The sequence below is a fragment of the Mercenaria mercenaria genome, chromosome 5, assembly GCF_021730395.1.
Source record: "Mercenaria mercenaria strain notata chromosome 5, MADL_Memer_1, whole genome shotgun sequence".
NCBI classification, from domain to species: Eukaryota; Metazoa; Mollusca; class Bivalvia; order Venerida; family Veneridae; genus Mercenaria; species Mercenaria mercenaria.
The window spans coordinates 60,203,034-60,214,932 of record NC_069365.1 but is presented as its reverse complement, the minus strand read 5'-3'; the positions used below and the strand labels follow the sequence as shown (position 1 = coordinate 60,214,932).

At 32.6% G+C, this 11,899-nt stretch overlaps 1 non-coding gene across 1 annotated transcript; it reads left to right on the top strand.

Annotated features, from left to right (window-relative positions):
• The first annotated feature begins 3,204 nt into the window (after nt 1-3,204).
• Nucleotides 3,205-3,277, top strand: Trnav-cac (transfer RNA valine (anticodon CAC)). Its single transcript has one exon. It is a non-coding gene; the product is annotated as a tRNA-Val (tRNA).
• Nucleotides 3,278-11,899: the final 8,622 nt, after the last annotated feature.

Here is an 11,899-nt window from a genome sequence, read left to right as displayed (position 1 = left end):
CATTATATACTGGGCAATGAAAAAGTACGTGCTTTTCGGCTTCTACAATATGACAATTAAAACATGTTCTTTTCACTATATCAATATTTTCATATCTACGCGTTTTTAACCTTAGTGGTGCTACACGACATCTGAACTTTGAGAAGGCAGGTCTGTAATGAAATGGAAGTTTATATATCAGGTATTTCTCAGTAAAAATTTGAGACTTACACTTCTTGTATGTTCTCAGTTTATTACAACCATGTTCTCCTATACTGTAGCATTTTCTCTTTCCAATAATAAAGTCCACTTAATTATTTCAATATCCATCAATATAGATTCTGGCATTGAATTAGTAGGTTTAAAGAATTTGTCTTTTGTAATAGTGTACATTATTTTATTGATGTTTGATAAAAGTTTCTTAATTCTAAAAAAAAAATCCTTTTTTAACATGACTTGTTTTAGACCACACATATATAGATGTATAAATTCTATAGTTATTCATATTCATAACTCTTAAATATTGTCTAAACACGGATTCCCATTGTCTAACATTTGGTAGTTTCCACTCTCCACCTACTGCCACATTTGGAGTATACTTTCCAACACCCAAATAATAATGCATGCCTCTATGATACACTATATTAATGCTTGAGTAAGATGTGTCACCCCAAAGAGCTGTTGTTAAAAGTTAATAATGGGCCAAGAGTTAATAGGTAAGGGTAGATATCTCGGAAGCACAGAGCACTAAAAACACAGCCTTAGAGCCACGCACTTGCAAAGTAGGCCCACAACAAAAAGAAGCTGTAACGGAAAAATATTACAGACGGGTTGCTTAAAAAATTCAACAAGTACATTTAAATTTTATGCAAAATATAGATAGAGGGGGAGGAAGGGATAAGGGGTAGAAAGGAGTGGTGGGGGTGGGGATGGGGGAGGACAGAAATAGAAATGTAAGATTCAACAACACTGTAGGGCACCGCCCAAGACACACAAGCACACAAACGCACACATAATTATAAGCAGGAAAAAAAAATCGTGTACCGCTTAGGATTCCGGCAGCCAAAATAAAGGGGGTTACGAAAACTTACCCGTAGTAAAGGGGGAGGGCATGCCAAAACAAGGGAGCGCAATAGCAAGGAGAAAGGATGGGGGAGTGAGGAGAAGGAGGAAAAGACACTAACAACAAACAAGACAACATACGCAACAGAAAATACAAGGCAGACATAAAACCAGTTGAAAATAGGGGCACCGCCTTGGAACGGTCAGTAACCTATATAAAGGAAACCGGTGGTTTAAACGCGTTTAGGGCATGCAAACCTCGCACTTTCCCTGTTTTCAACAGGTTAGACAACACAATGTAAATAAAATCCCCGCTGAGAAAGGCTCTAACATTAGCGAAAAAATACCAGACTATTAAGTAAAACATAAAATTAAGGTAAATTAAGGTAAATTAAGTTATAATTACACCAAATTGAATGTACTCAACAACTTGTCTGAAGTCAGAGCACAAAGAGCCATTTAAGGGCACGAAAAACCATGGAATCATACAGTTTAGTAAATGCAGAGAGAAAACCACTAAATGACTAGGGGCTTATATTATACCTTTGTATGAAAGAGCGTCTCTAGGGTCTGATGATGAACATTTTGATGTAGGTGTAATTATACTTTTCGACCGTGCAGTGGGAACTGTACCATTTATAAAACATCTGTTAAAAAGCCTACGTAACAAAGCTAACACATCCAGATGCTTTACAAGACTTAGCATGTAAAATACATTTCAAAACCTCATCAATAGTTATCACACTATCAAAATGGTCATTACATCAGTACTATTATCATTATGTAAATCTATATTCACTAGCAAGTTCATTTGATATAGTGTTCCTAGTATTTAGAAGACCTACAAAATCAGAGCTCCAGTTTTTTTTAAATTTCAGGGTCAATACTGATGGAACCATCGGTCATTTTTACTTCAAATGGTATGCGCTTTAAACGCTCATTTCCAATATACAATATCAATACGTATGTTATATTTAGATATTTATTAGGCGCTAATCTGATTTAAATTTGATAGTAAAGTTTATTAAATCCGTTGTTAAAAAAGGATGGGCAATTTTGTTCCGCTTATCAATGGCCGCCATGTTTGAAAATTCCGGTGTGTAATATTTCGCGAAAATTACTATAAAACTGATGAAAGTGTCAAGTGGTAAAATTTTACTTAATTCAGTTTCGTTAAATATATCGTAATATAAAGAAACTTTTATTGTAAAATAAAACCGTCGGAAAATTCATCACTTTCGGTGGAGTCCCGTACTGAACATTATTTACTTGATTTATTTCTCCTCATTAAAAGAGCATATGTGTACGATGACCTTCAGTACGCATAAGGGTTCCACTTAGCCACTCATCAAATCTTCTTATATTCTCTTCATAATTATAACATGTTTAAGTTTTCTATCGTAATGCAGCCAGATATCTGATCAATACCATTTAATGAATGAAAGCTCAGTTATTAGGGAAAATGAATCTATAAAAAAACTTATTACAAAAATAGCAGCTATATCGAGCCAAAATGAACACACTAAATTACATAAACTGACTGGTCCGCCACAGAGATAATCATTAATCACATTATCAAGACATATCGGACAGTTTTCTATATGTATATAGGCAAAAATTTTCTACGGACAGAATTTCTTTAAGCTTTGTCTACTGACTGAGAGTCAAGTTTAAAACGGAAATATATGTATTAAAAACCATAGGTACCAAATAGCAAGGCAAGGAAACTGTGCATTTTAATTTGTATTTCTGTTTCAGACTTCATTTGCAGTCAGTATACAGAGTTTAAAGAAATTCCGTCCATGGGAAAGACCAGGACTTTGCGGCATTTTAGTGTCTATATTGACATGGGCAAAATTTTCTCACGGACAGAATTTCTTCTTTAAACTGTGTCTACTGACAGAGAATCAAATCAAAAACAGAAATATGAAATAAAACAAGTCATAGGTACCCGCCTTTATCATGAATTATCTGTCCTTGTAAATACAGAAAAAAGATTTCAAGGGCAGATAATTCAAGATCAAGCCCGGGTTTCTATGACTTTTAATACATATTTCCGCTTTAAACTTGACTCTCAGTCAATACACAAAGTTTAAAGAAATTCTGCCCGTAGGAAAATATCATAACCTCTTGATAGACTGAACTTTTCAGCGAATTAACAGTGGTTCCGTAGTGTAGTGGTTATCACGCTCGCTTCACACGCGAGAGGTCCTGGGTTCGAGCCCCAGCGGAACCATGTTTTTTTTTTTCTCGATTATATTCGTTGCTTTTTATCAAACTTTGAACAATAATGTATATATATATATTACAAGTATTGAATCATTGTTGTGAAGTATCCCGTTTTCTTTTCTTCCGCTTTTTTACATGCCAATCGAGTAAATACACGTGTAGTTTTGTATAAATTAACTCATATTCATATATTGAATTAGAACGAATATCTGACGCTTTTTTGATCTTTAAAATATATGTTAAGTAATAAACCTTATTGAATATTTTACAAAATGATTTTGAACTATATCTGAAAGTCGGTGATGTTAATGTATTCCCTTCTCTTTCAGAAGTACATGTAGTATGTTTTGTCAAGCTTTCGCTTGCTTAAGAATTTCGTCTTTTTGGTTACAAATTGTGGTTGTTATGTGTACATAACAATACATCTTGCTGGCTAACAATAACAATGAGATGAGACAGTATTTTATCGAATAAAACTGAAAGGATTGGTGATATGGCAGTACTTTAATGACTAAAACTGAAAGAATTAGTTAAAATAACAAGGAGATAGGGCAGTATTTTAACCGACCAAAGCTTAAATGATAAGTGAAAGGGCTAAAATTGAAAGGATTGAATATAGCTTACAAGGAGAATACGACAGAGTCTGTAAGCAAATTAGACAATCTCCTATGCTCGTTTTGTACATGGGTTTATTTTTGGTCCTCCACAACATTCATTTTATTAGTAAAATACTTAAGAAAATGACATTAGTCTTACGATCTGTCTGTATTGTATTGGATATGGCCTAAATTTCCTTTCATAAATATTACTTAAACGTGATTCTTTATCATCATGTTCAGTGGTATGTTGACACTTAGATGAAGCATGACCAAGTACTGCCAAACACTAAATCTAAATAAACTTTTCATGGTATCTACGTTAATTTTAATTTGACGTTCGGTTTATGAACTTTCGGTCAACTAATGGGTTTGTCTAAAACTTAACCAACTTATTTGTGTTCGTCGAGTTTTTAATACACGTCAGATTTTCACTCGAAGTATTTTTAAACTTTGATTTTCCTATTTTGGTTGCTCAGCCAAGATTGCGTTATTTTAGCATAAGTATAAATTTAATAAAGAGATTTTGCCTAAGGAATGATATGAATATAAGCACTATTGCAATAAAATTGTCAAATATTTGCATTGTTAAGTACATATTTTGCCAAAATTCATTAGAAATACAAGTTTATAAAATTATTATTACCTCCCTTTGTCTATCTTAGCAACCAAGATAGACTGAAAATAAATTAATTCCAAAGCTACGCGTTGTTTTAAAACTTGCCTTTTGTTTCAGGTAGTTGAAATATTCCAATTTCTCAAATGCAAATGTAAAATTGTATTGAAATCAAAAGAAATAAGTCACTTTTTCTACACTCTGGTATTTAAGGGAGATAATTACAAAAATTCATAAAATATAATAAATTATACGTTTCTAATAGGAATCTAACACTATATAAGGTGTCATTTTGTTCCTTAAATAAAACTCTAACAGAATATATGAAAACTGAAAAATGTCAGAAAATGTTGCTCAAATGTGACTGACCATCTTTAAGGCTTTGCTATGCAAAGAGCATTTTAAAAGATCCAGTTCTCATTGTCACAAATCTATCTGTACTTTATCATTATTGTGAACAGAGAATAATTCTATTATTATTGAGGAAAATTGCCTTTTGCCTGTCCTACATGAATTTCCTAATATATATAAGGCTTCTTCTTATTTGTATTTGACACTCTTTTCCGTTGTCACTAAAATGTTTGTTTGTGTAAATAGATGTTATTCCCGCCAGGTGAATACCTAACACTTTAAGCGGTTGTAAAAGCCGCAATATGTAAACATAGAATAATCATTTTGATATATCCAATAAACCATATACGCATATACTCAATGACTGAAAAAGATCTAGCATCAAAAAGTGCTTTAAAAGCTCGTCGACAAGACTCAAAGTAGATCAGTCAGTGTTCTTTTAAAGAGAACAGCGTAGTGTTCAACGGTAAAAGCGCTAACATCTCCAAAATTTTAGCGAATGCAGTTAGTAAATGTCATGGCCCAGAATCTTATAAAGTTCGTAAATTACATCTGTCGCACTAATGTCTTAAGGTTTAAAACCAAATCTGAATTATAATACTAGTTTTAAGTAAGATATGATAACGATAGTCCTGCTGGAGGACATGACTGGTAATTTATTGATAACGTTCATTAAAGTCCATGCTCAGACTGCACACCTATATCCAAGATCCTATCTCATTGAGTACATCCCCATCTGAATGAAGGACATTTACAAGTATTTTTATTTGTTTTTTATGGGTAATTGTACGTATAAAATCATTTAAATCCTTAAAATATACAATGCTATCTGCGTTTTTAATTTAGCTGAAATGTAGCGCCCTGAAAACAATTTTGAAACATAACAAAAGTAACTAAACAAAATGCACAATGAATAAATTTTTATGCTATCTTGTTAATTGCAGGCTTATCTAAATCATCTTGGAGAAACATTATGGATGGGTCATTTTCCGTTTCCTCGATGGAGTCCGCTATTCAAACATCTTCTGGTAATTGCAAATAAACTAGTGACGGTCTCCCATACCTAATAAAAGATAGTGCATAGATATATGTCTTTGGTAGTTTGTCTAAAAAAAAAAGGTGGCGTCGTTTTACGCAAATTCTATTTAGACACTGATCTAAAGCAAAAATTATTGTACCTCTAGAGTTGCCATTTGTTTCGCATGAAGGTGGGATAAAATATAATTTGAGCTATTTAAGTGTGTAGAAGAAGTGTTCACGACTACTAAAAATAAACAATATATATCCAGATCACGGTAACTGCATTACTACAATTTATTCCTTAAATTTATAGTTTTGTTTTCTTTCAACAAAGACGATAACTGCCATTCATTGACTGATTCTACTGTGTCTGTCTGAAACAGCTACAAATTCTGCTGAAATCTGGATTTAACTTCCTTTGCTATGGTAAGGACAAGACAAATTTAAAATTCTAACTGCTATACAACAACTGAAATATATTATTTTCTTCATATTTTCTTCGTATTTCGACGCGGTATCGAACTTTTGTATTAAGAGAACTGATATCGAATCATCATTTCTCTAAACTAAATATCAGGTTGGTGATATTTATCGCGTTACTGATCCTACTTCAATATTTTCACCTGCCGAAGTGTATTGTTAAAAATGAAAGAAGTATAGAAATTATGTTAATTGACAGGTAATAAGGCCACACCAAATTGATAAGTTGTTCATCGGATTTTTTTCTGAAAAATTGGAGGCGGCGAGCGAAAAAATAATTTCAATATTTTTTTGGTTTTTGAGAAAATCAGGAGCGAGCGAAGAGCGAAGAAATATATTTATCTTCATTTGGCTCTCGACTGACTAATAAAAACCTTAAAATAGAATGTATAGCCCTTTTAAATTAAAAAGTAATTCCCCAGGGGTTGAGAAAATCTGACCTGCAGACGCACAACAAAGCAAACTCGTGAAAAAAGGTAATAGCATTGTCATACAGTACACTGTAATCAAATAATGCATGCTTTTGAAAATGCTGTTAGAAAATGTGTAATAAACAACAATGCATAACCTTACACCATACTTATCACATACATTATGTGACTTGAGTATTTACTTTTATGAAAATGTAGCATTCTTAGCTGACTTTACAAAGTTTTTGATACATCAAATATCTATGTGAGTGTTACTAGATCTATGAAAGCTTCTGATTTGAAACTTAGAACAGTTATTTAATGTCAAAAGTCTACACCAGGAGAAACAATACTCGTAAGTCTGAATCTAGACAGAGTTATGCCCCTTTTTAACATAGAATATTTTTAATTAAGTTTTATATAATGACCAATAGCTCTGTACTTCAGTAGCTTTCGACTATTATGCCCCTTTTACTGGCACAGCTGTGATTCAGAAAAGTCGAGCATGATGTTTTATGTACAGCTCTTTTTTATAACTTTATATTTTCAGAGTCTCAATTAAAGTCTGAAATGGAGATTAACGTGCATTAACATTAGTCTACTAAATGACTGGAAAATTTGAAAATCGAAACTGTTTTGAAAATAACTCGTAATGTCAATTCCTTACCCCACCAACTTTCGTATGCAAATGCTGATCATTTGGAGAGGAAAAAACAGAAAACAGATAAGTGACATGCATCAATAAGTATTTACCCTTACCAAAATAATGTAGATTGATGTTATCAAATAAATTAGTATGTTTTTCTTCATCCAGTTTTCAATGAGATAAATCGATTTTGTACCATGTAATTTGGTAAACATTTGAAGAAAATGGCGTAACTGCATAAAGGGGAAATAACTTTAATGCAACAAAATACAAGTGTTATGATTTATTATAGACGATGTGTGCGTAGTATGTATTGATTTTGATTAAAATCCATCTGAGAACAATCTGGGACTGGAATTATAAGCATTTATACACTTTTACGTCCGTAAAAAGTAGCGCACCAAACATTTTTGGATTGATTTTTTTCAATGGGGCGAGCGCAAGCCAAAAACAAAAAAAAATATTTATTTTTTTGTGTTGCTGAAAATATACGAGCGGCAAATCCGATGAACAACTTTTTAATTTGGTGAGGCCTAAACCATTGTTATAAGTTTCTTTGGATAGAATTACAAGTTAGCAGTTGCCCAACACAGGAACAGTCTTATGTTAACAGATGCAGACTGAAAAATAAATATTTAATTAATGCGAATTTGATACAACATTGTGTGTTCATTCAACTGTTTTACTTGATAATGATAAATGAACACTAAATAATTAAAACATTAGGTAACATTATTATATGATAAAGGTTATGCCTAATGCATATGCACAAAATTTGAAATAAAAACCTATATGATGTATATAATAACGATTCTGCAATCAATTTGGCGTTTGTTTAATTTGTTGATACATTATGAGACAATGTTTGAAACGTTTCCTATTTTTGTATGTTCATTTCATAAACATTCTGACGTCTAAAGGGCTCATCAACCTATAATGAATAAGAAAATCTATCTAATATGCATGCGAACTAACAGTTGAAATGTTTAAGTGTTCATATTCTTTTGTTCAGCTTTGACTTTTAATTTCACCCAGCTGAATCCACTATTAATATAGGCTGTACAACATGTACAAATGTGCTACATTATTGTCGAGTTTATAACAAAATATGTAGGATGGGTAGGCCTGTTATTATGTATTGTTCTCCAGACAAAGCATCTCCGCTAATTATACGTTGTGGTGCTGCTGAATTATGGCTTTAACTTACATTTGAAACTTAAACAATGGCAGCGTCCAACCAGTGACAGTGTGTACGCAGGTGCTAAATATAACGCTACAACTTTCGTATCTGTTTTTCTCCCAAGAACGTGTGAAATCGTGCGAAAGTAACTATATACAGGTTTTTGTCTTCTCTCATCTGTTTTTTTTTTTTTCACTGGAAGCTGTCAAATTTAACATATTAACTTTACGTGCATCGTGAGCTAGAGCATTTTGACTGATTCTGTATTCAAAGTAAATAAGTGTCAAGAGATTAATCTAAAGGAAACAACTTTAAGAAAAGAAGAAAACAACACATTTTTATAATTGAGAATTAAATGCACTTTTTGTGCGTTTATACGGCTATAGACAACATTGGGACTTCGAGCAAAGCTGTTCAGTCTCAAGAAGTTCCAGTGTGGTTAATAGCCGTATATACGCATAAAAATAGCATTCAATCCATATATTTACATTTTTACAGAAGCTTGCAACAAGAATGAGTGTTTTACCTTCCATGGGTATCTGAACATCAAAAACAAAAAACGTCAGAATATTGAACTTTCCAACATCTAAATAGAACAGCCCAAAACACCTGACCACGTTCAATTGTAATTCGCTTTCCTCTGAAAATACAGTGTCTAGTTTTTATTTATCGTTAAATAAAATAAAAAATCATATAGTCGTGTCAATTCAATTTTGTTCTTTACGGTTAAAAAAAGTTATTACTATAATTCAATGTTGTTTTTGAAAACTTAATGTCCAATTGTTAAAGAATTTTTCGAAAGACGCCATTTTGTTCATGTCATTTTGCGAATGACGCCAGATTGCACATGCAATCTTACAGAAAGAGCCGTCCTTGATATTATTATTCCCCGCCGTTTCGGCGTTGTCCGTCGGACGGTTCGTCCGTCCGTCCATCCGTTTTTCCGAAATTGGAAATGCCTAAAGTTCATAAAAAATTAAGCTAGAATCATCAAACCTCATATAATCATTAATAAGCACATGACCTTTCCTCAAATATAGCATTATCTCCCTTGACTCAGTAAAAGCAGAGTTTTTCCCTTGATTTGCTTGAAGAAAAAATCCGATTGTATCGATATCCTATAATACTTTGTTAACATAATTGATAGCAATTGTTACTCCTACATATTAAACGTGTATAATTTTGTGTCAAACGTATCGCCATAGATTAGAATATAATAAGCCATATCAATTTACAGGTTCTGACGGATAATAACATGTTTTCATTTACAATTTGAATATCAAGTAGAACAGTCAATAGATGACATTTGAATATCGGTAATCTGGATTCTAACAGGTAATTTCTGTAAATGTTAGAGCCATTGATAATATCTTTCGTTATTATTTTATTTTCTCTGTCTTCAACCTTCGGCCATTTCGTCAAGTAAACATATTTCAAAGAAATCATAGAATATTATACATACATCAATTTAAGACTCAATATGCTACTAAAATGCTAGACATGCTATTTATTTATTGTATTGTTGGGAAGTTAATAGCTTTAAAGACATGGTTGGGACTTCGATTAGAATTGCCTGTTAACTGAATCAGAATTATACATGAAGGCTTCGGTGTCTGTCAATATCTTTCATAGTGGTAACGTTATACTTTTGAAATTTCTCACATACTTGGATAAATATGATGAACAACAAATGTTATCTCATTTATACTACGGCCTCCGCCAAATTGTGGAAAGTCAACAAACGAACGAATTTCATAATAATGTGTCTATCCTGTCATGTCTTGGGAATACTTTTTGGTTTAATATTTACCCATGTGTCATTGAAAAGACAATATCTACACATCTGTATCCTTTAAAATGTTTTACTCGTTTAATAAAAAACACCAATATCTCACTATCATAATATATTGAGCCGCACCATGAGAAAACCAACATAAAAAATGCAATGTTGATTTCTTAATAAATAATTGTTTTCTTTTCGAGGGCGGATGTTATAGATGTGAATATCACATACTAATAAACTTTGATAATGTGGCAGTTGACCTCAATACAATCGACACTGTTTATTTTCCAATACAGGTAAATCCAAAAATTGCTTTACAATAGATCTGTGACGGATTATCTTTAAACACCCCTGGACTTATTGGACTCAACTGCCATATTATCAAAGCTTATTAGTATATAACACCCGCCCTCGAAAAGAAAACAATTAATTATTAAGAAATCAACATTGCATTTTTTTTATTATTATTATTATTTAGCTTATTTATATATGCAAAAAAATTGAAAAATAAATGTACAAGCAATGAACATACAAAAAATCTCACCAAATCAATTTGTATATGATGTAAATTTAATATGTAGCTGAAACTACACAAACCATTTACAGAAACCTGAGGTGCTCTATAATACCATAGTGCAAAATTAATGCTTATTACATGATCAATGTACATTTGACGGTATAAACTAGATTTCCAGGTTATAATACATCACAATATAAGCAGAGCCTGCCATAAATGCTTGTAATTATCACACTAAATGAAAATTCTATGCAGAGCCTGCCATAAATTCTTGTAATAATCACACTAAATGAAAAATCTATCAGGATCCTTGTGTAGCTGAACATAACAAGTTTTAGAATACCCCGACTTGGTATCAAAATGTAATTATTCAATGCCCATTGAAAGGAACATGATTAGAAGGAGTCTGTTAACCCATTTGTAAACAGACATTTTCTATTAAAATACCCTTTTGAGCTGAGAAGCCTTCGCACTATACAAAATGCCATCACAAACCTATGTACATTAATTATTCAATGTCAACAATGACAGGGGTCGGTTTCTCTCTGACCTGTTTTAATGCTAATTTGCTCATGGCTGTCAAAGGAACCCAAACAGCATTTTCGGTTGGTTCCCCTCTAAACTGAACAAGATACTGTCTTTCATTATTTACATACTTCTGTCCCAGAACTTTTTTGATTTTGTGATATCCATTATCCATTACATCATCACTATTCATCACATCACTCAAATTCACAGTCAATCCCAGCCTATCTGGCTCTTTCCTCTGACGGGATAATTTTCGGATAGGGGGCGTGATTTCTTCCTCTTTTTGGTCTGTTAGTTGTTTATTTTGTTCGATTATTTGTTCATTCTGTTTACTGGCCTCAGAGCATTCAACACTAGGCATGAAATATGACGATGGGTTCGGCTTTCTGACATAGGCCATTTTCAGTCTATTAACGTGAACAGCATTTTTTAATAACTGACCATTTTCAAGATTTTTCAGATTGACAAGGTGTGAACTGGGAAGATTAACAATAACAAAATG